This window comes from Agrilus planipennis, unplaced genomic scaffold, assembly GCF_000699045.2.
Source record: "Agrilus planipennis isolate EAB-ADULT unplaced genomic scaffold, Apla_2.0 scaffold57, whole genome shotgun sequence".
Lineage (NCBI taxonomy): Eukaryota > Metazoa > Arthropoda > Insecta > Coleoptera > Buprestidae > Agrilus > Agrilus planipennis.
In genome coordinates, this window is record NW_020438879.1 from 620,487 (window position 1) to 645,788 (window position 25,302).

Here is a 25,302-nt window from a genome sequence, read left to right on the forward strand (position 1 = left end):
CTTGCTGAAACGAATCCCGGCGTAGCTAACCTCAACGTGATAGGCACGTTACCATAATCGAATAAAATAATTCGAAGTGGTCTGTATTCTGTCGAAACTGCCAGACGCGGGTCGCGATTTCGATCTTTTTGGATCTCATCAGCGCGTCGCAGGCAGCTCCGACAGAACACAGACCAACATTTACCTGCTGTCTTAACAGCGCGTAAAGTTTAAAAGTTCCGCGTCTGGCAGTTTCGACAGAATACAGACCACTTCGAATTATTTTAGTAGTTTGCAATGACATGAACCTTCAGATGACCGACTGGTAGGCCTTATCGCATTCATATTGTACATTGGGAGAATGTTGTTTCTGCTGTAATTTTATTCTATAATGGAACTCCAAATAAAATGTAAAAAGTGACGATTGGGTAAAAATCATGAATAGGCGGAGTTTCGTCCTACGTAATACACGGCCAAGGTTCATGTCATTCTAAATTACCTCTACATGCGACATACGAGAACATTCTAGCTTCTGAAATGCTATCAAGTGTACAGATTATTCTAGTTTATTTAAAATACGTTCATCGGGAAAGATGATATTAATAAAGTCATTTGGTGATTATATATATTAATAACAGTGGAACTTACCTGAGCCCTTAATACAGGTAAAAATCAAGTTCAGTAGAAAAAGGTCCGGAACGACGAGTCCGCCCTCAAGGCAAAAAAAATCCAAGATAAACGTCAGGATTTTACACGCGAGTGCCAACGGGGGTCGAAACGTTGGAAGATGTATGATGCAAAAGCGATCCCCGGATTCATAGATCACTGGCTTCGAAACTAACTGCCTCCAATAATAACGTTTTGTTAAAGAGGACGAACTTTTCCGTTTGTTAAACCGGTCGACTTTTGTAAACGGGAGGACGTCGGGGGTTGGGCTCAACATATCTGAAAACAGAAAGGAATTACTTTATTTTGTTCTGTGAAGGTTTTTTTTTGGAGAAACCCGCTGAGTCACAGTTTAATAAATTAGGTATACAGAACGGAACATTTAGAATAGATTAATTTTTAACAAGCCTAGAAAACGCAATTAATTGATACACAGGCAAACTAGGTACCTACTTTCGCGAGAATAATTAGAAGATATTAATTTTGATTGTAAGTAAAAGAAAAACAGGAAACTGTTTAGAACTACTGAAAGTGTAGGAATAATACTTGAATTGAATACTTACATAATCTGTCGTGAATTTTGTTTGAATTAATTCTGTTACTAGACGCAATTGTTGCTATAGATAGTACATATTACTTCCATTAAAAAAAAAATCAAAATTTTGATATGCTAAAGCTGGTGAATAGCTTTTTTCATTTTTTTTTTTTGACGAATAAACTCAAAATTCTGGATACCGACCTATATCCTTCAGCTCAAGATATAAAAATGTTTTAATATTTGTACAATCTTTAACTATCTGCCTCTATCCCTCCTAACTCCTGTTTCTGCCTCTAATATGTCTTTGACTAGACCTTCATGTCTTTTATTGACTTTCATAGAGTCCTCTGTTCTCATATTCTTACTGATACCTGTTCATTTCTAACCATTTGTACCCACGTTATCCTCATCATTCTCCTATAACACCACTTTTCGAAGGCTTCTAACCTTTTTCTTTTCCGCCGCTCCCACTGTCCATGTTTCGCACCCGTACAACGCCGCGCTCCAAACATACACCTTTAACAACCTTTTTCGAATTTCTAAATTAACCGTTCGAACATAGAAGTGACTTCTTTTTATTAAAGGCGATACGACCCTGCGCCATCCTCTGCTTTATATCCGTACTACTTCTTCCGTCCTGACTTATCTGACTACCTAGATATCTAAAATCAGCCACTTCTTCTAATTTTTTGTCTCCTATCATTATATTCGCTCTTTCCCTACTTTTCCTTTTATTATCTAGATAATAAAACAAGAGTTTATTTTTGTTTGCTGAACAGTATTATTTCACTACCATTTGTATTTATTTCTATGTCAATGTTTATTATTAACACTATCAATTTGAGGTAGTCTGCTGTTGGTAGAATTAATTCTAAAGTTAATAGAAACGTTGTTTTGTTATAATTAGATCTCATTACAATTGGACTAGCGTAAAGTAAATTCTTTCCATGATTTTGTTCATTCATTTTTAGTGTACAGTTATAAGATTTATTGTAAGTAAATCTGTACATTAAATTGGAAACGTTTAATAATTATATATCACATAGGACATCTTTATTGTTATTTGAACCCAAAAAAGTCCATCTGCTTTTCGGAAAAAAGTTAACGGTATATCATGGCTTGTTATAGCCTCTAGAAACTGTAATCCATTAGTATGAGTACCGGAAACGATATAAGATTCTACGATACCTATAAAGTATTGAGCGCGTTTAGCTGCTGGACAGTGTTACGGGAAACACTGCTGTTATGGTTTAGAAAATGTTTCTTGCGTTTTCCATGCTCTCTTGTTTCTTTCCATTCTTAGTATTACTTTTAGCGTATTTTAAATAGGAGGTCGTTTAGTAACAGGTAGCAGTCAATGGTCATCGAAAGAACTGGTTGTCTTTTCCGGTAGCAGTTTTACCATCTGCTAAATACGTTGCCAGCTTAAAACTGCAATAAATTCTTCTGATCTAATTGGTTCTGGTGTTAACATTTTCTGACAAATATTCCTTCGTGAGAGACTAATTAGAAATATCTACAGCTACACATACAGTGATGATATTAACTTCTAATTAACCATTAGACTGATACATAGTAAGTGAACTGCTTGAGACTGCAAATAACTGATCTACGTTTATTTGAAATACATAACCCTTTTTTACGTACCTATAATGCTAAGTACGTGAGCGTGCATTAAAAACATTCTTATAACAATAATAATATTTTTAAGGTTCCGAATCTCAGAAACAGGAAAGGAATTCTCATAAGATCCGTCTGTCTGTCTGTCAAGACCGTTTTTCTGAAGAACGTGTTTAAGTATCAAGTTGAAATTAATATGCTGTATTTGTATTTGAAATTTTCAGTTTAATTTACTAGATTTTAATAATAAATATACAAGAAAAGAAACTTTACCACTGTTTGAAGTAAGTGTTCTTTGTTTCTATGACTGGATAACTAATGGTTGAAATATAGACAAACTAATTTTTTTTTCGATATTTTCGCTTCTTTCAAGTACCTTGTACTATTTTTACCCTAAAAGATGAATTTATGCGTCAGAGGAAGAGTAAGTTCTCAAGTTTTCATAACTCTTACAACCGTCGACACTATTTTCTTTAAAAGTTACGATAAACTAACATGTATGACAGAAAATTTCGGCATTGAAGATAATTGTGTCGGTAAATAGAAAAATTTGTTGACCAAGACCAAAATCGAGACTATATCAGAATGATCAAGGTCAAGACAAGAAATGTTTGAGTAAGACCAAGGCTAAAACCGGATAAGGAAGACCAAGACCAATAAAAATTGGGACAGTCTTAGTTTTGGTTTTGCTTTGCTCATTACCAAATACTCAGCTCTGCAATCCCTGGGAGCCGTGAAAATATCAAATTAGTGCAATCAGAAGATACGACGGTTTGTTAACACTTGCAAGAGAATCCATACCTATAAGGCAAAAAGCCATATCTTATAGCAGAGCCGGGCAAACTCGGCTCTTTTGACTCCCGAGTGTTCCTCAGATATAGCCAAGGAGCTCCTCATTGCTCTTGCGAGTGAGATGATTCTTTCCTTTTCTTATCCCTTCCATTTCATAGGTGAGTCCCCCCTTCTATAGCCGAACCAAATAGTATTGAAACCGTAGTCCAGCATGCTACCCCTGAGCAGCGGGACGATTATTAGAAAATTTTCGTAGGTATTAAGTTGCGAAAGAGGCTTCGCTCGTCTACGGGATGAAGGGGCTTGATATGGGAGTGGAAGGGAGAAGAAAAAGAGAAAGCAGTATGGGTCATTACTGCTTACTCTCTCGTACTCATTGAAGGGTATGGAGTGACCTAAACTAACCTCAGGTAGCGGCTCCTACGAAGTTAAAGTTTGCCCGGGGCTCTCTCTTATACGAGGGTCGATTGATAAGTTTCCGGCCTGACCAAGAAAAACAAGGTTTTTAAAAATTTTTTTTTTTTATTTCTCAACATAATCTCCTCCAAGGCTGATACATTTCTCATAGCGGTGTTCCAGTCTATTAATGCCATCTCTATAGACTGATTCGTCAAGCTCCTCAAAATAACCATTTACAGCTTCGATTACTTCTTCATTGTCCGCAAATCTCTTACCGCCAAGCCATTTTTTGAGATTAGGGAACAGAAAATAGTCACTCGGGGCTAGGTCTGGAGAGTAAGGAGGGTGCGGCATCAATTCAAACTTTAGATCGTTGATTTTAGCCGTCGCAACGATTGACGTGTGCGCTGGTGCGTTATCGTGATGAAACAAGATTTTTTTCTTCGCCAGATGAGGTCGTTTAATTTTCACCTCGTGGCTCAAACGTTGCAATAAGTCTGCGTAGTATTGACCAGTGATAGTATTACCCTTTGCAAGGTAATCAATGTATATAATACCTCTTGCATCCCAAAAAACAGTAGCCATAACCTTGTTCGCCGAAAAAATTGTTTTTGCCTTCTTTGGAGTTGGTTCCCCTGGTCCAATCCACTGTTTAGACTGTTCTTTGGTTTCAGGAGTGTAGTGGTGGACCCACGTTTCGTCAACGGTTACGAATCGACGCAAAAATTCGCTTGGATTACGCTTATACAATGACAAATTTGCGGTAGAAATGTTTTTTCGAATCAATTTTTGGTCGACTGTTAGCAAACGCGGCACCCATCTTGCACAGAGCTTTTCCATATGCAAATGTTGGTGCAAAATATGTTGCACACGTTCATATGACATCTTACAGGTCTCAGCTATCTCACGCACTTTCAATCTGCGGTCTCCCAGCACTATTTGATGAATTTTTTCGATCATATCTGGAGTTGTGACCTCAACGGGGCGTCCTGAGCGAGGCCCATCAGAGGTGCTCACACGACCCTTTTTAAACTCGGAAACCCACTGCTTAACGGTTGAATATGACGGGGAGGATGTCCCCAGTGTTGAGTCCATCTCTTTTTTAATTTCCTTCGGCGTTAACCCCTTCAAATAAAAGTATTTGATGACAGCACGATTTTCCTGCTTTTCCATTTTTACGAAAACCACAGAGGCGTCTTGTTCAGCGTGCTGTCAAACCTACACTAGCAAGGAGATCGGGCTGAAACTATAGCTACAAGCTATCCAAGGATGGTACTATAGAATGTCACCTCAAGGTAGGCCTAGTGGCGTCATCTCTTGGTTAGGCCGGAAACTTATCAATCCACCCTCGTAGAACAAGTGAACGGGAAAATCCTAAAACCGTAAATTTATAGTTACATCACAAAAAAAATATTTTTTCAATTGTAATATTGCAATCATACGTTTTGTGGACTGATTCTGGACAAAAACTTAAAACACACTACGGAAAAAGCAGGAAAAATCTTTGAGTCTCCCGTGGTCACTTGGTTGGAGTTTTTCTAATTAACAGGTAGATACGTGTAGATATCATTTAATAAACAGCATTGTCTTCTTAATCAACGTTAGCAGCACATACTGATATACTTCCTATTTGGAGAGTATCAAATTCCTTTTAAATTCTTGTACTGAAATAGTCAGTAATAGAGCGGCAAACATTTTACTGTCAGTATAAACCAGTTTATTATTCAAATTTTTTAATTTTAAACTTTTCACTTCCACCCCCGGCACCTCCACCGCGCTGCTTCATTTTTTAATACTAAATTAACCGTGCGGGTCATTGGAATTTTTGGGGTTTTCAAATAACTTGATAAGGGCCTCTTTCTGGATAACTGTAAATTCCGTACTTATCCATTTACCTGTTTTGTTCTTTATATGCCCGTATGTCACGCTGTTTTTGTCACTTTTTCGTTCAGGGTCATAGCCACAGACATCAAGACGATTCTTCAAGTCTGTGCAAAATACTTCAAATGGTTGTTAGCGGCAGCAGTTATCGGTACAAAAATTCATTCATCGAATTTTTTGATTACACAGTAAAAGAAAAAACGTGACGTTGCTAGACCACCCTTCATTGTCACACTTTGTCGCGTTACCAAAAACTTCCAAACTCCCTACGTGACGTAAGATATGAACGGTCCCTTATTGACCTATAAATCTACTATCAATACCTTAAAACGTTTCGTACAACAGATAACAAGAACGTTTAAATGTTTTACTTTGTTACAATTTATCGTCGATATAAAAATTCCGGAAAGCATAACAAAAGAGAAACAGTTGTAGGCAAGTCGAATCCAGTAGGCAAGATTTACAATGTGACTAAATGTGTACACGATGATATAAAAACGAGTGATGTTCCGATTGATCGCGCGAGTTCAACAGGTTCATTAGCTCTTCGTATGAAATGACGCTGATAGAGAAGAAGGAACCAACGCCAACGGATGAACCAGCTCGAGCGGATGTTGTTCTGATGATGCAGTCATGCAGTACCCAGTACCCAGTACCCGGTACCCAGTACTTACTTGTGTACGTTCCAACTCTGCAGCCGATCTACGGTTGGTTAGTTGGCGGGTCGTTCTTCTTCAAGAATAAGAGATATAATTGACTTTTTAGAAAGAGCGGAACGTGCACATTTAACGCTACAGGACCGGATTCTAAATACCACGTCTTTCACGTTTTCAAACCTCTACTTCAAACAGCTGAAGGGAGTTGTAGGGTTATTAACCGTTCAGACGAACCATTTATGTTTATATAAATTTAAAGAGAAATTAAAAAAATATGTATTAAAAGTTAAAATTAAAACTTCATTTACTATTTATTAGTACCCAGTACAAACAGAACGTGAAAGATAACCAGTTTGATTTTATGGAAATATTACATTAATGTATAGACATAACCAGGGAGAGAGACAAATGTTGTACTTTCCTGCTTCATAACTCATAGTTTTAAATTGGATTTTTATAATAGTATTTATTAAATGGAAGTGGTATTGATAAAACAGTACGATATGAAAATAAATAAAAGTAAAACAAACATATTGGTACGTAAGAGAAAAAAAAAGAAGGAAATGAACGAATGAAAACTAGGAGACGAAAAATCAGAAGAAATCGCTCATTTTCGGTATCTAGGTGTGTTGTATGTTTAGCAAAAAAAAATATGCTAAATAGTGGTGCTTTTAACTTAAGCACTGCTGGCTTTATCTCGTATGTTTGATTGAAATATATCTTAAAAATGATTGACTAAAACTGTGAACTGCTTTAACTTAGTTTATTATTTACACTTTAACAATTACAATTTAACTCTCTTAACTACTGAAAACTAATGGCTAACTTATACAATGTGTTCGATGTGACCTCTCAACAGGAACTGTCTTTAAAACTTATTTTTCTATGCTTGTCACCCTTATTTGATTTTAAACTACTCCCAGATGTAGCCTTTTCTTAGAAGGTGACAATATCGACACCCTGCCGCCACGAGTTCTTACCGACCCCTCAATAAAGCAAAAAGCTGTTGTTTAACAAGGTGGCCAGATAATTCAAGATGGAAGGAGCAGTAGAAATATAAAACAGAGCAGAGTCAAGTCGCCATTAACAAAAAGTCACTTCTATGCTCGCTATGTACTGGTGTAAAACGCGGACGGTGAGTGCAGCGAAGAAGAAAAGGTTACAAGCGATTGGTGAGGATATCGAGGATAGAGGTTAGAAATGAGTAGGTATTAGAAAGAACAGAAGTCATTATGAATGTCAATACGAAATATTAGGTGAGATAGGTTGGTAAGATACCTTCTCTGGCATGAAGGGTTAGTTAGAGACATATTAGAAACTGAAACAGGAGATAAGAGGGGTAGAGGTTCACAAATAGGTAACGATGTGAAAAGTTCTAGTTACAGTGAAATGCGAAGATTAGGATATAACTAGGATTAGTTAGGATAGCTAGATTAGCTAAGATAGCTATAGGATTAGATATATAGGATAGGAGAAAGTGAACGTGCATGTCCAACCAGTGTTAGGACGAGCGACCTTATTATAATCATTTTTAAACTATAAAATCTACCTCAATTACCTTGGATTACAACCATGGGTCAATCAGCAATTAACCCAACTATCTATGACAAAAACAACCTGATTCTTTACAATTTAATCAATCATTCACTTTGTCATATTTCAATCAATGAAAGTCGCCAATTGGTAAATCTATAGCCCTGCATTTTTCTTAGAGAACCACTAGAAATTCTCATTTATCATTTCCTTATTTTCTTCTTCAACGTAAATAAACAAAATATTGAATGTCTTTGTCTTTTTTTTCTGCCCAACCATAGATGAAATCCTAAATACAATCTTAACATAGAGTAACTACATTAATATCCTTTATTTGTATAAAACAATACACGACTGAAAGACAGGATTCTCGGTACTGGGTACTGTTGTATATTTTAGGCATAGGTAACCTTATCCAGTATCTCTTAAGAAGTTCTATACAATTTAGGATCATGAAAAATATTTTGTGTCCGGACCTGCGTTTTGTTAAACTCTTCCGTTGCTTCAGTAATGATGCGATACTCCTCCAGTGCGCTGCTCTGTCGCCTTTTTGTTCTCACATTTCACATACATACACGTAGATACCTGCACAGCGCTGCCAGTACCTCCGGGTACTTGTGGTTGCCTTTTTGTACACCATCCAGAAGTAATCAATGTTAAAGCGAAAGACGAATAGGAAAGAACGCATCCCACAAGCTCATGTTCATGACTGCCGTGTTTGTTTGTGGGCAGGCACGTTGGCACCTTGAGCACAAATACCCGCGCTCATACAATCTATTACATATATCACTACCGGAATCAATAATTACAGTTCTCCGTGGTAATTATGACCAGGAATGCTTGTACAACAGCTGAAATATAGACAGACTACTTTATCTGTACAGACTGCCTATCTACCAACAATAAAGAATCTGATCAAGGTTTCAATCGATTCTGTTGTAACAAAATCTCGTGGTAATGTGTAAATTTAATTATCTACAAAATAATACAGGTTTAATCAATATTTTATCATTTTTGCAGTAGTTATACAACAGATTTTGTTAAAAACGTCAATTACCTAATCGATTAAATGAGATGTTTAAAGCAACTTGACTATTGTCTAGTGGCGACTAGTGATGTTCTATAAATATTGTAATGTTCGTGGGTTTAACAAATTAAATTTTAAGAAGAAAACTATTTATTTACACTATTAAATTATTACTAAACTTTGGTAATTATTCAATTATTTACACTATTGTTACTATTCACTGTTCTATTTATTACACTTCTATCACTGTCAATTTATCTCTTGATTCACCTCTGCAACGGTCAATTTATTTCTACTCTTTCACTTCTACAATGGTCAATTTATTTCTACTCTACTTTGGCGATCGTCTCTTCCTTTTTATACTCCCTTGCCTCCTTTCGGGAACATTCTCCAGCCGTCCAGAGAAGTCTCGTTTTCTTTGAACGGTCTAATTGCTTTCCCGGAACGCAGGTACGACACACACGTTTACAGACACGGCGCACATGAAGAAAAGCGCCCGCGGCTAGTCGGCGAATCGATAAGCCGCTCACACACACGTATGCCCGATCGCACACAATCACGCTCGTGGTCGCTACAATATAATCCGATTAGCTGCTTTGAATGCAGCTCACAGACAGGTTTAAATACATAGCTTTATACTAACAAATAGGTGTAGAGGGGAGAGGTATGAGTTTCCGAAGCTATACGCAGAACTACTTCGTGCGAACCAGTTCAATAACATGATAGATACGGTGACGCGCTCAACCAGAAACCCAGAGAATTCATTTGGACCACGACTACTACTCAGAACATAACAATGATTTTTCACGATCAAAAATACATAAATATTTGGGTAATTGTCCAGAATTGGGGCTTCAGACCAAAATCGCTCCATAATTTTTTCATCGATTTCCGGTTATTATACATAATAGAATTAGATATTGGAAGGTGGGGGAGACAGTTTTTTGTGACATCATGAATAAAAAAAATTCTTTTGAATAATAATATTCCAAAATTGACCCAAGTTTGCATAATTACCTGCATTGGTGACTCCATTTGGTTAGGTAGATTTATGACAGATTGGAGTTTATTTAACGTCCCTGATATTTTAGAGTATTTTATTCACAGAAAGCATTGGTTTTATTGAACTTTGAACCCTCAGAAATGACTGGAAATCGATGAAAAAATTTTTGGAGCAATTTTGGTCTGGGGCCCCAATTCTAGGAATTGTATGAAATTCCGATATTATTCTAGGAAATGTATAAAACTGATGCTTCTGTATAAAATACTGTATCATAACAGCCGGAGCAGAAGCGTCATGTAAACTCCAATCTGTCATAAATCTACCTAACCAAACAATGCCGTCACCAATGCAGGTAATTATCCATAATTTTGAAAAATTCATTTAAAAAATTTTTTTTTATATATGAAGTCATAAAAAACTGTCTCCCCTCACCTTTTAATATCTAATTCTATTATGTAGAATGACCGGAAATCGATGGAAAAAATTTTAAAGCGATTTTGGTCTGGAGCCCTAATTTTGGACAATTACCAATACTTAATTTTGCTGGTAATAATGTAGCACCTATAGACTAGTCTCCCCTATTATTTTCCAATTCGAAATTGACAAATAGTAGATATATACATTAACACTTGGGAATCCGTAGAAATATTAAAATAATTGCATGCTTATAAATAACAGACACAACTGTTCAATGTATTTTGTAAATAAGCGGTGTCTATCGCTTGTGTAAAAACTATTTTTTGAGTATCTAAAAATTAGTAATGTTTTGTTTTCTATGAAAAAAAGAAACAAAAAGTAATTTTAAGACATTTTTGAGGGTATAGATGTGGCAATAACGCGATCGTTGGCTAAGAAGGATGTCGGAATGCGGTGGTTCGTCTGTCTTATCTACCGGAGGAAGGAAGGAAACGATAGGCGGGAAAGAGAAGAGGCAGCAACTGCGGGATCAGTCGCTGACCTTGCAAGGAGAAGAAAGAAGAAAAGAAGAGACGATCGACCGGCGCAACAACGGCGGCATGGTCATCGGCACTTCACCATCAGCATGTAAGTGTCAGCATCCTCCTCCGTATTCGAGCATCCACGACCGCAGCTCGCGAATGGTCACGTTATTATTATTATTATTATTGCTGTTATTAATACGCTTCTACATCATCTCATCAGCTCCACACCACATCGCAAGCAAAAAACAAACCGGATATACTGAGCCCCTCTCGGTAGTGTGTAGGGTAGGAACAAACTTGTTTTGCAATTACGATTACGAAGATCTACAGTCGAAAACTGGCTACGCAGGTGTTGTATTCGTTGGGGTTAGAGTTCTGTCGATTAGACTTGCCATCCATTTAAATTTCTTGTACACTTTCGGCAGAGGAAAGTAGCCTCTTCCGTATTTAGTTTTTGTAATTGTAACGTTAACGAATTTAGTTTAATTTTCTTAATATGTAAACTATATTGATTCGTTGGATCAAAAAAAAAAAACAAACTAAACCTCGAAATGGAAAAAGGGGCTAGTTTAAATATTATAGATTTAATTTTCTTGAAAACGATTCATTAGTTTTTGATATAGTAAGTCGTGAGTACTATGCCTAACAAGTTCTGCCCTGCCAAACCCCTTTGGCCAAAATATCTGTGCTGTTTACTTCATATAATTGGGACGATCAAAACTGGCATAGTCTGCAATAAATTATCTGTAAGAATGGACATGTATCTTCTTTTTGTTTTCATTTGGGACTGTAATCATTTGTTGCGGTTTGAACATGCCCTTGTTAAGTTAGAAAATGCTTCATGAGTAGTGCAGACAAAGTGAAAAGAGATAACCGAATAATAATAAGAGGTGCAGCGGTTAAAGGTTGCTTAGGTACGCAAAAGATTAGGGTAGGCTTTATAACAGCTTGGTTGGAATAATATCTTCTGCTACACATCAGTTGGTGTAATGTTATTAGTTTTCCTTTAAGGATGTTTGGAAGGTATGTCAAAATGCTACGAGACAAATAAAAAAAATTGGAAGAACGTCCCTCATTCAATTCTAAAACTCCTGTAAAAATTACAAATCGATTCACTAAACCGTTAAAAAGTTATTGAAATTTTAAAAAATTGTAATTTTACAGGTCATTTTATGGATATTCGTTAACCGAACAGATTAAATTTATTTTTATTAACAGAAGAAAAGCTACCAGAAATTTCAAACTTTTATAATAAGTAACTTGAACTCTGGAGAATCACATTAGCGCAAGGTTATTCAAATTCACTAAATGGTTATCGAGGAAAAAATGAAAAATTAGCTGAAAATCTCGTTTTTACTTGATAATATAATGATAATATTTATAATTGTCTGAAATAAATGCAATTTTAATGTTTTAATTATTTAAATATATTAAAAAATTTTACGCTCATTATTAATAGAGATTGAAACTGAATATTTTTTTGTTTCGAAGTTGAAAACAAGGCATATTCACTGCCAAAAGTTAAAAATTCTCCATATTATTCGTTATTTCTTATTTTATTCAATGTTTTTGGTCAAATTCCAAATTTTCTCTCAAACCGTATACTTTTTTGTTAGTATAGATAGTATTTATTTACCTCATGATATGCTGCAAAACCTAATTAACTATGAATTTCTAACTTTATGTACTCTTGTCTCCGATTGTATCTCCCAAACATCCTTAAAAGTGTCTGCTGCAATTCTTATCTGATATCTCTTTTCTATGTTTACGAAATTCCCTACCACCACTCACCCGTTTCCATGATTCCTAAAAGGAAGCTGAAGGGGTCTTTTCGCCCTATTCTCCGGCGTAATCCGGAAAGACTGGCCGCCAACAGCATTAATTGTTTTAGGGGTATGAAACACGTAAAAGTTTGAAAATTTTCTACAGTAAATGATTAACATTGAAAATAATTAAGTATGTAGTTACAGCAAATTTCTTCTTTAAATGGACGTGTAACGTACAATCACCCTATAAAGATTCTACATGGTAGGTTCACTCCTTTAATTTGCCTAAAATGCCGACATTTTTTGTATGCCATCATAAATTAACTTTATGTGCGCTGAACTGCTATATATAAGGACGATTCTATAGGTTTACCGAAGTGTTTAGATTCAAAATGTATTTGTACTGTAACTGTACAAGTCAGACCCTGCTTAGCGGGAAACTCGTCGATGAACTGGTGAAGCGTCCGCAGGAGATGGAGGTATGGGCGTGACTGGGAAGTGAACCTACTGTATATAATCATTATGCTGTAGCACAGTCACCTGTACAGTAGGTACCTATATGCGTTTTATAGCTCTCTTATTGTACTATTTTTCCGAAATTTTATTGCGTTGTGTACCTCTAATGAAATTAAGTGTTCGATACGAAGAAGAAAGTTATCTTTAACACAATCAAACGAAAAATACAGCAGTATCACTTCATTAGCATGTACATACAATAGGAGAATGAAATCAATAATGAGAATGAACGTCAATCATGATGTGTTTGATGGTTTATACTTTTATTGTTTTCTTGTATGACCTTTAGCAAAATATTGTAAAATCGGGAGAGTGCATCGGAAAAATTAAAAATCATTTTCAAGGAAGCATCAGTGAAGTGTGATAAAAAGAACCTAATTATTTACACAACATACTTATACATAGTTAAAGGCAAGTTTTCTTATGTACGAGTTTGTTTCCTTTTTTATCAAACTAGCCCCATTATCTATATACGTGTTATATGTACCAACTGTTTCATCAAAATTACCGACATTGACATATCTTCGTGTTTACCAAGTCCAATTTCTTGCCTACGTAAACTTTTTTTTTTATATAATTACAGATCATTGTACGCAATTTTCAATTATACAGGTTGACCTTAACATTTGCATAACTATTAAGCGTGTATGTGAAAAGATACGTGCATAATCACATTGACGTGATATTTTCCGGTTAGAGCGCATACCATTTTTTTTTTAATTTATCAATCATAGGATATCGAAAGGAAGACAAAATGAATACGTCATTAAGATTATTTATTGCCGGCTAATTGGTTCTTATAACAAAAGCGATTATTGATAGAGCTTCATTGCAAGATTTTTATTTCTTTGTTTGCAGGGTTACATATTTGTAAATTTCAGTTACCCTGGGATTGTTCAGTGTTCACATATTGCGCTTTTTTCCCTTCTTCATGTTCCGTCAGATACCCCTTTACTCCACGCTCACCCCTTCATACGTCACGCTCACATTTCCATGTCTTTAAAATTAATCACAAAAAAAGTACAACAACGAGTACTGACCAAAGTGCCGTCTCTAGCGTCTCTAGGGGGGCTGCAAATGATTAGAGGCAGACACAGGATTTTTAGCCTGATCTTCACAAGGAAAACAAGAAATCAACAATAATAATAATAATGGATTACCTACAGAAAAGGAAACGTGAAATTTCTATAGTCTAAGAAGGGAACGGCTTTGTTTGCTGAAGCATTCCAAACGAAATACTGCTGCAAAATGATTTAAAGTAGGCAGACACCTAGGATCGTTAGTGTCAGCTTTACAAGGAAAACCAGAGGCCAACACTAATAATGATGCCTTACTTACTTAAAAAGAAACGTGAAAATCCATTGTACAAGATGGAAACTGTTTTGTTTGTTGAACCAGTCTAAATAAATATCGCTGCAAACGATTAAAGAAGGCAGACATCTAGGATCGTTAGTGTCAGCTTTACAAGGAAAACCAGAGGCCAACACTAATAATGATGCCTTACTTACTTAAAAAGAAACGTGAAAATCCATTGTACAAGAAGGAAACTGTTTTGTTTGCTGAAGCACTCCAAATAAATATCAGTGCAAACGGTTAAAGGAGGCAGAGACCTAGGATCATTAGCATGAGCTTTACAAGGAAAACCATAGGCCAACACTAATAATAATGGTTTACTTGTATAAAAAGAAACGTGAAAATCGATTGTCCAAGATGGAAACTGTTTTGTTTGTTGAACCAGTCTAAATAACTATCGCTGCAAACGATTAAAGAAGGCAGACACCTAGGACTTTTAGCATGAGCTTTACAAGGAAAATCATAGGCCAACACTAATAATAATGCATTACTTACATAAAAAGAAACGTGAAAATCGATTGTCCAAGATGGAAACTGTTTTGTTTGTTGAACCAGTCTAAATAAATATCGCTGCAAACGATTAAAGAAGGCAGAGACCTAGGATCATTAGCATGAGCTTTACAAGGAAAACCATAGGCCAACACTAATAATAATGGTTTACTTGTATAAAAAGAAACGTGAAAATCGATTGTCCAAGATGGAAACTGTTTTGTTTGTTGAACCAGTCTAAATAAATATCGCTGCAAACGATTAAAGAAGGCAGAGACCTAGGATCATTAGCATGAGCTTTACAAGGAAAACCATAGGCCAACACTAATAATAATGGTTTACTTGTATAAAAAGAAACGTGAAAATCGATTGTCCAAGATGGAAACTGTTTTGTTTGCTGAACCAGTCTAAATAAATATCGCTGCAAACGATTAAAGAAGGCAGACACCTAGGACTTTTAGCATGAGCTTTACAAGGAAAACCATAGGCCAACACTAATAATAATGCATTACTTACATAAAAAGGAACGTGAAAATTCATTGTCCAAGAAGGAAGCTGCTTTATTTGCTGGAGCAGCCCAAATGAAACACGGCTGCAAATAAATAAAGGAGGGAAACACCTAGGACAGTTATACTTTTACTCTTTTATACTACATATATAGTATTTATCCAGAAAACTATGCCAATACTCAACAAACACCTAAACTACCAACTAATATTACTATAAAAACAATACTGAAAAATGATCGAATTTATTGCTTCTTTAGGTGTTGCTAGCACACTCATAGTTATGGCGTAGTGTCTGGGCACAATACCAACAGTGAGCAAGTAAACATCCAGAGGATTATAGCTGTGAGAGTAATCTAGATTTAGCCCATTAGAAAAAAATTTAGAATTTGTGGGTCACTAATCTTGTTAGCCCTCAGACAACAACGGTGGCTTTCTGGGAACAATTGGAAGGCCCTTCGGGAGTCTTTTTCCTCCATAGTTAGACAGTGGTAGATCGCGATTCCAAATTGATGGCTCTTATTAGCATGTCCTGGACAGTCGCAACAGATCACCGACTACTTTACCTAATACCACAAAAAGAGTTCAGTGAATACATACAAATGCAATTTATAGAAAATTTGCCACGATATTGTGCGCTGTTTTAGTGGCAGCAGGTTAGGTTGGTTGGTGTTCTGTAGGAACTATCTACAGCTTTTGATAATGCAAGTCAGTAGTGAAATTACGATAGGATTTACGTATGATGGCTTCAAAAGATCACTTGACCAAGAACTATACGTGCTTTGTAATAGATGTGAATTTCAGATAAACTAAATTCATTTATTAGCCCTTGTACCACATCTAATCGTGAAACAAAGAGTTCCTGATAAATCCAGTAGAGTCGATAGGTATAAGCGTGCACTGTACGTGATCTTTAAATACGTTCACATAACTCATATTATAAATCAAAAAAACCATCTTAATAGCACTTACTTCCATTAAACCTTTATTAATGAAGTCTTGATATAAATAATTAAAAATTTTCTACGCGTGGTTGTCATACATGTGAGCCTATTTCGCAACAATTAAAAAAAAAAAAAACAAGAAACTAGAAAAACGCTCTGGCAACTCTCAAGGCTCTTACGTTTTTCAGAATTATGGAATTGTTAATTACAATGTTGTTCTCGGAAGGCAAACACTTCGTTTTAAATTGAGGAAATGGATGAAGTGGCGTTTTAATTTATAAAAACCGTTACATTTCAGCAATGATGGTCTTATATGCGCGAAACTTACGACATTAGGACTTCCCAATATACACTCTCAACGAGTTCCAATTGAAATGTCAGGGGCATTAGACCCGCAATAGAAAATAAATAAAATGGACCTTGGAAAAAATTGATCATCATTACATTTCAAACTGCCAGACTTATTAATGAATCATTAGATGGTTTGCATGCTTCGTGTTTCCGTGATTCATGAATAATTAATTTTCCGAATATATTATGTTTAACCCTGTGAGGGTCAATTATCTGATTATTACTGTAATATGCATATTTAGTTATAACAAACAAAATATTTTCTCATTGTCAGTGCAACTCCAGCAGAGTTCATTACGACCTCGCCGTGTTCCCTGAGGATGCGAACCATGGCTGTTGGTGATACGTTGGATAAAGTAAAAATCCTTAACCTTTTTATTTTGTGTACGAACATCCCGAATACTGACATTCTGACATTCAAGCAAGCGTAACACGTGAAGATTGTCGTCTTTAATTAAAAATTTCAATGAAACGAAAGCATCCAGCATATTAAAGATATGCCTACGGTGCAGTTACATTTTCGATCGACCGGCATGGCATAGAAATTTAGTCCATTGCTTAACATTCGGGAGGACGCCGATTCGATTCCGGGTTCGTCTGCCTCTGTCAAGTTTTTCTGTGGTTTCCTTGGATCACTTAGGCAAATGTTGGGGCAGTAATATTTCACATATAATCTTTCATTCTCTTCTGTCTTCATTTTGCCCGTCTCATTTTTCTCACCCGAACCACCACCCGCCCATTCCCACGATTCCTGAAAGGAGGCTGAAGACAGCCTTCCATCCTACTTTCCGGTGTAGTACGAAACGCCCAAAAGTTCTTTTTTTACATTCTTCTATACGGTTTTCAACATTTTGGCTTAGCGGTTCGTTTTCTTCCTTATTTTGCAATTGACTGATTATACCGCTCCGGTAGTCTTTTCCAATGCAGTTTTGTTTCGCGTTTTCGTCTTCCTTTTACTCCTGCTTTACCGCGTTGCAAACGGCATCGACTTCAGCCCGTGACATTTCCTGTTTCATTTCTTCTTATTATTTGAGAATTATCTTTTACACATCAAATTAACATTATATAATTAATTGGTCAGCAATAGAACACTGAGATAAAATAAAAAAAAGATCAAGCGAAACATTTTCAATGCCTTAAGAAGATTAACCGTTTAATCGAGGACCGTAATTTTTGTTACAAGTACAAAAGATAATTAATATCAATTCGAAATGAGTTTTCCTGATTGTCAGAGCTGCAGCACGTAATTGTTACGCTCAAATAGATGACAGCACGTCGTTACTTAAATATATTAATTTGCAAGTGTTCATGATCTCTATCATTAAATTTTAATTTCATGATGACTGCAAAAGAATCTTATGGAAGCCGCACGTATCATAATCAGTAGTAAAAAGGATATTTAAAAGAACCGTAAGTAAAATACATTAATTAAATGCTAAAATGCATAAAATATGTATAAATAGATAGAGGACATAATCTCATTATGCTTATGCTTAACTAGTCTTTATGGGCAATAAATGGAAGTGCCTAGATTGCACCATTGCCAACAGAGCTTTGATCAAACTATCCTGTAAAATAGTACATGCGACTGCATAAACCAGAAGTGGGATGATGCTCGAATTTTAGGAAAATGCGAAGATGAGGATACTGTCGATAGAAAAGGTTAGAAATGATGAGGTATTAGAAAGAGTAGGAGAACAGAGGACTCTATGGAAGTTAATAAGAAATAGGCGAGGTAGGTTAGTAGGACACCTTCTCATGCATGAAGGGCTAAATGGAGACTTTTTAGATGCAGGATGTCCTAGTTTAAGAGAAATAGGATGATTAGTTTGGAAGTAAATAAGAAATATTAGGCGAGATAGGTTGGTAGGATACCTTTTCATACATGAAGGGCTAAATGGAGACTTTGTAGTAGCAGAAAAAGGAGTTAAGAAGAGTAGAGGTAGGTCTTAGATTAGGTTATTCTTCTCAAATAGTCAAAGATGCGGGATGTCCTAGTTTTAGAGAAATAGGAAGATTAGCCTTGAAGTAAATAACAAAATATTAGGCGAGATAGGTTGGTAGCACACCTTCTCATGAGTTAAGAGGAGTAGAGGTAGATCTCAATAGATTAGATTACTGTTCACAAATAGTTAAGGAGGTGGGCTGTTCTAGTTTTAGAGAAGTGCAAACATTAGCTCATAACAGGAAAGGATGTGCGTGTCCAACCAGTGTTAGGACTAACGACCCTATGATGATGGTTTGGAAATTTTGCTGGAGAATATTAAATAAGCTAATCGTAAAGTAAAACTTTTCAATTTTTTTTTCAGAACGAAGTAGTATTTTTTTTGCTAAAATATTAAGTAACAAGTATGTGAAAAACCGTTTCTGTTTACATTCACAACTAGCTAATATGTTTCATTACCTTGGTTATAATTAATATACACGATATCTTGATGAATGAAAACTTCATATTTAAAATGAAGTGTTTCATATAGTATAAATATAAAGCAGATTGATAATGAAGAACTAAATCTGGATTTCTTAACTTGAAAAACTTTTAAAAAATTCCACGCAGTCGAATAGAATGATGATGGGAAATGAAAACAGGAAAATTAAAAAAATCTTCTTCATTAGGTAGGAATTGACTCTGGAGTATAACAGTAACTTTTGTTACAAATAAATTATGTTAGCCAGGCTAACCATGAACTCCTGCTTTCATGACATGGACTCCTTAGGAGTCCACGGACCCCATGTTAAGAAACTCCAAACGAAGTGCAGTAATAGCATGATGAGATTTTGATCATCATCATAAGGTCGCCAGTCCTAAGATTGAGTGGACACGCACCTCCACTGTTTCGTATCCTGAGCTAATCTTCGCATTTTTCCAAAATTAGAACAATCCACATCCTTAACAATTTCCGAACGGCAATCTAATCTAGGTCTACCTCTACTCTTAACACCATACACCTTTAATAATCTTTTTCCAATTTCTAAATTAGCCGATTAAGATTAGCTTTTGTCAGTAAAATTCTCTGAAGATGACATTCAACTAGAAAGTAACTAAAATCAACTATTTTTACAAAATCGAACAAACAAATTCGGTTCTGTCGAAACTGTCAGACGCGGATCGCGATTTCGGTTCGATGTTTTTGGAACGCCGACAGTTTCGACAGAACACAGACCAATTTTTACCGGCTGTCGTAACAGTGCATTTTATAAAATACCACAAATGGCGCGGTAAACGCCATCTGTAGTACAATGCGATCCGCGTCTGGCACTTTCGGAAGAACACTGACCACTTCGAATTTGTTTGTTTGATTTTGGTAACGTGCCTATCACGTAGTGGTGAGCTACGCCGTGGATTCAGTTCAGCAAGTAGATATCCATCTATTTAAATGGACCTTGTTGAGCATAATCAATTCCACTAAATGTAGCATTCTACTACAGATGACGTTTACCGCGCCATTTGTGGTATTTTATAAAACGCGCTGTTAAGACAGCAGGTAAAAATTGGTCTGTGTTCTGTCAAAACTGTCTGCGACGTGCTGATGAGTTCCAAAAAGATCGAAATCGCGATCCGCGTCTGGCAGTTTCGACAGAACACTGACCACTTCGAATTTGTTTGTTTAACTATTTTTACAGTTTATTGTTAACATATTTCAAAATCCTGAGGTCTGATTTCTATATAGATCACAAAATGGTTCTGTGACAATACCTAGTAAACCTACATTTTATTTTAAGAAATTTACTTTCAGTTTCATTTTATTTAAACATCTGACATAATCTTTCATTTTTGAAATATCAATCTACTTTTAAATATATTATGAAGCAATTGGATGCGTTGCGTAGCGTCGCTTAGTGCCTGGAAGGTACCTGTGTATGCACCTATCTACGTAATTAACTACATACATTGGTTGTGCCATAACGATTTCTCAAACATCCTTTCGAAGAACGACAACGAGCCGGGAAAGATATTCAACGATCATTAGCGCGAGTCTCATGGCCGTTGCATAACTGCCTATTAAACAGGAAGTTTTTTCTAATTCCATCGTTTCCTCTTCCTAGAAGGTCGTAGCTGTCACGTTCAATTATTATCGGTCCATGTCTGCTGTTTAATGTAATGTAACAAACCGACGACGATGCAAAACTTCGCCAGTTGTAGTTGTTCCAATTGAATCGAACGACCACCACCTTTTTAGTGATGTACAGACGGTCTTATTAAAAGTGACGCCACTCTTATTACGCTCGCCTTCTCCTCCGTAACCTCTTTTGATCTCTTAAATAACGTTTATTGGACTGATTGTTCTTAATGGCGTAATATAGAACCCACAAGGTGGCACAAGCGCATGTCTTCCACATTAACTAATGTACATTACATACGTATGCAAACGCTTAACAGTCACTTGCCTCGTTAATTAATTTTCTGCTTGAGGAAGATAAATAAAACGAGAGGAGTTTGATGCCCCTTACCATCGACTACAAGATTTAATCATAAATGCAATAAAGCCTGGGGTCCTACAATATTGTATACCTAATTAGGTTAAAGACGAACGCAATTACTATTTTACGATTCAAAACACTAAAAACTGACCAAAAGATTATAGTTCTGTTTGTCTGAACTAATTTGATGAAGAATCTTCAGTAATGCAATCTTAAAACCTTTTTCATAATAAATTTTTGAAAGTAAGGAATTATTTCATTAGATACGCAATACAAGAAAATTATCCATTATCGATAAAAAATATTCAACAATATCGTTCATTCAGGGATTTATGTCTTTTTAGAAGTTAAAGATTTCATTCGTGGAATCTTCATCATTAAAGTGTCGTCAGTCCGAAGACTGGAGCTATTTTTTCCATTTTTCTAATACTATATACTAGGACATTTCACATCAGTATTTCTGAACAATAATATAACCCAATGTCAATCAACATCTGCTACTGTTTACTTTTCTTTACAAAATTACCTTTTCTACTTGTAATTAGTGAAAAAATAATTGACGACGCCTGTACTAGAGCAGCTGTATAGGCATCAAAATTAATAGTTTGTGAGATTGGAGCATCACGTAAATGTTATGTTCTTATAAAGATTATAGCCAGCAGTAAATATTGGTAGATGGCGATCTACCTCCTGTAACATCACGTTATACCAACTTTCGATTCATTCGATGCTGTTGTGCTGATTAGAACTAATAAGTTTAAAATCGTAAAGAACTTTGTTTGAATGTTTTTTTATAAACAATATGCACGTACTCTGCAAATCTCAAAAAAAAAATAATAATAAATAATTAAAATACATAATCTGTCTTTTTTTGTCGAAGAAATGCATTTTTTAATATTAACTAGTACTTCCTTTCAAATTGTGTTCATTAAATTACTCCAAAGTCAAGCATTGTATCGAACCCTATTTTTCTCAGGAATAAAATAGATATAAATTGTCTAATAATTTTTTGTTATAGAATCAACGAAGAATTAGTCTGATAGTTCCGAAGAGTCAAAAGGTATATATATTCTCTACAAAATACAAAGCAGTTATGAAACGTCTTGCTTGGAATGAATTTTTTTTATGTATAAAGTATACAGCAAGCAAGAAAGCATACTCTTTAAGTATGGAACATTCTAAAACGTGAAGGAAAATTTCGGGTGTTTTGAGCTTAGTTTTTCTCACCTTTTGCAAGCCTTCATCTATCATTAAAGGACCACTAGGAAACAATAGTATGATATTTTGTGAAACTATTTCAAGCTGGTGATGTGATATCTGATGTTTTAGCTAGAAATAGGTTTTTCGTAAAGGCGAGAGAGATTCGGGAGACACAACAAGACTGTAGGTCGCCCATACAGGTAAAAGGTAAAAACGTTCACCGAACATACATTTTCCACATTTCCATGGTGGCATTTTTTCTTTTTATGTCGTATGAGCGAAAATTCATAATTTGGTAAACATGTGGAATATGCTATTTCATCACGTCTATCTGAAAATATACCATACTTCTCTGGAAAGTATCCTAAAATAACCGAAATCTTAATTTTTTTTTTAAACCGTAACACCCCTCAAGAGCATTAATTTGTTTTATTAGACTTATATTAGGCATTACTTTATTACGGCCAAAACCGTTTAGACGACATCGTTTAAAACAACATACCTATTAGTTATATTACTAAATGACTGCCTTATGAAGAATACCTTTTCTTACATTTACATACTGCATTTAGTCATCATATTAGATTAATGTTTTCGGGAATGTATATCTATTATAACGACCAACTGTGTTTTGCTGAATTTTAGTTGGTAGGTAACACAGCCGCATCTGACATAGTACAACGGATAAAAACTACTACGATAGTAAAGGAGAACAAACTTATTGTGCCAACTCTTGTTCTAAAACTAGAACAAGCCACATCCTTAACTATTTGCGAACAGTAATCGAATCTAGATCTACCACTACCCCTCTTAACACCTATTTCTGTCTCTAATATGTCTCTGACTAGACGCTTATGCCTGAGAAGGTGTCCTACTAACCTGTCTCGCCTACTTCTTATTGACTTCCATAGAGTCCTCTGTTCTCTTATTCTTTCTAATACCTCTTCATTTCTAACCTTCTCTATCCACGGTATCCTCATCATTCGCCTGTAACACCACATTTCGAACGCTTCTAACCTTTTCTTTTACGCCGCGCCTACTGTCCATGTATCACACCCGTACAACGCCGCGCTCCAAACATACACCTTTAAAAACCTTTAAATTTCGTTCGCGAGCATGGAAGTGACTTCTTTATATTAAAGGCGACACGCCTCTGCTTTATATCCCTACTACCCCTTCCGTCCTGACTTATCTGACTTCCTAGATATCTTAAATCAGCCACTTCTTCTAATTTTTCTCCTATCTTTATATTCGCTCTTTCCGTACTTTTTCTTGCCTTGCATACCAGTATTTATGTCTTACTTTTATGTATTTTAATACAGTACTGATCTATCGGTACCGCGTCCATTTTATTTAAAGCTATCCCTACAGTTGTACTGTCTTTAATGACTTTGATCGCGTTTTCGATGTATAGATTAAAAAGTAGCGGCGACAGTGTGCATCTGTGTGTCTGACTCCCACCCTAATATTTACTTCTCTACGTTACAGCCCCATCTCTATAACTGCCTGTTGCTCTTTATACAAACTAAGTGTCACTCTTCTATCTTTGTAACTCAACCCTACATTTTAAGGTATATTTAACATCTTGTCCCATTTAACACTTTCAAAAGCTTTTTTCAAACTATATTCCCATGTAGGCACTCTTTCCTTTTTCTGTCGTTTTCTCTATTGTTACCCGTAAAGCTAGAATGGCCTCCCGTGCTCATCTATTTCTTCTAAATCCAAATTGAGTTGAGATTTTTGACGCATGGGTTAAGCTAATTGTTTTAAATGCTTCGCTCCTATCCGCGCCTCTCTTCTTAGGTATGGTTACTACCACATTCCGTTTATAATCCTTTCGTAAATGTGACTAACTAGCTTAAAAATGCGATCTTTAAACTTGTCCTGCATGTTTTAGAATTTAAGTTTTTTAATGCTATGTCTTTTCTCATTATAGGATAACCTAGTTCATCTATCTCCACGCTATCTTCCTTCTCTCATACATCTCTTAACTCATGGCCTACATATAGGTTCTCTAAATATTCTTTTCACCTAATTGCCTTTTCCTCATTTTCTATCAAAATGACCCCTGCCTCGTTTCTTATATTATTACTACTGTACCCTACATCTGTAAAATTCCTTTTAATTATATTATAAGCCTCATCGGCTTTACCTACTTCAAACTTTTCTTCTACTTCTTTACACCTCATATCAATCCACTGTTCCTTAGCTGCCCTACACTTCCTAATTATTTCCCACTTTATAGCCTTATATCTTTTTTGCCCTTCTTCGTCTGTACTGTTTTTGCATTTCCGCCTGTCTTCTATTAATCCTACAATCTCATTTGTTATCCAGGATTTCTTACTTTCGTTTTGTTTAAGACCTAGTACATCAGTAGCTGCTGACTTTAGACACGTTTTAATGCAGTTTCATTCTGTCTCTATGTCCCTGTCATTCGTTTCTACCGCCGCCTTTAGTATTTCGTCTGTCCTTTTACCTAGCCTATCACACGTTTCGTTTCATTTTAACTTTTCTAAGTCGAGACGTCTTCTACCTTCCCTCTTTTTCAGAATTTTCAATTTAAGATTGGTCTTCATAATTCCTAAGTTATGATCGCTATCTATATCTGCTCCTGGTTAACTCCTACAGTCCTTCACTTGATTTTTAAATCTTTGCCTAACAAGTATGTAATCTAACTGATATCTCCCTAAATCACCTGGCATCATCCACGTATAGCGCCT

The 25,302-nt window shown here is 35.8% G+C and overlaps 1 long non-coding RNA gene across 1 annotated transcript in view; it reads right to left on the bottom strand.

The window, feature by feature from the left end:
- Positions 1–25,302, bottom strand: part of LOC108737358 — a 286,916-nt gene that overhangs the window by 68,677 nt on the left and 192,937 nt on the right. Inside the window, exon 4 of the long non-coding RNA XR_003232536.1 lies at positions 628–924. This is a non-coding gene — a long non-coding RNA (uncharacterized LOC108737358). The remainder of the gene's footprint in view (positions 1–627; positions 925–25,302) is intronic.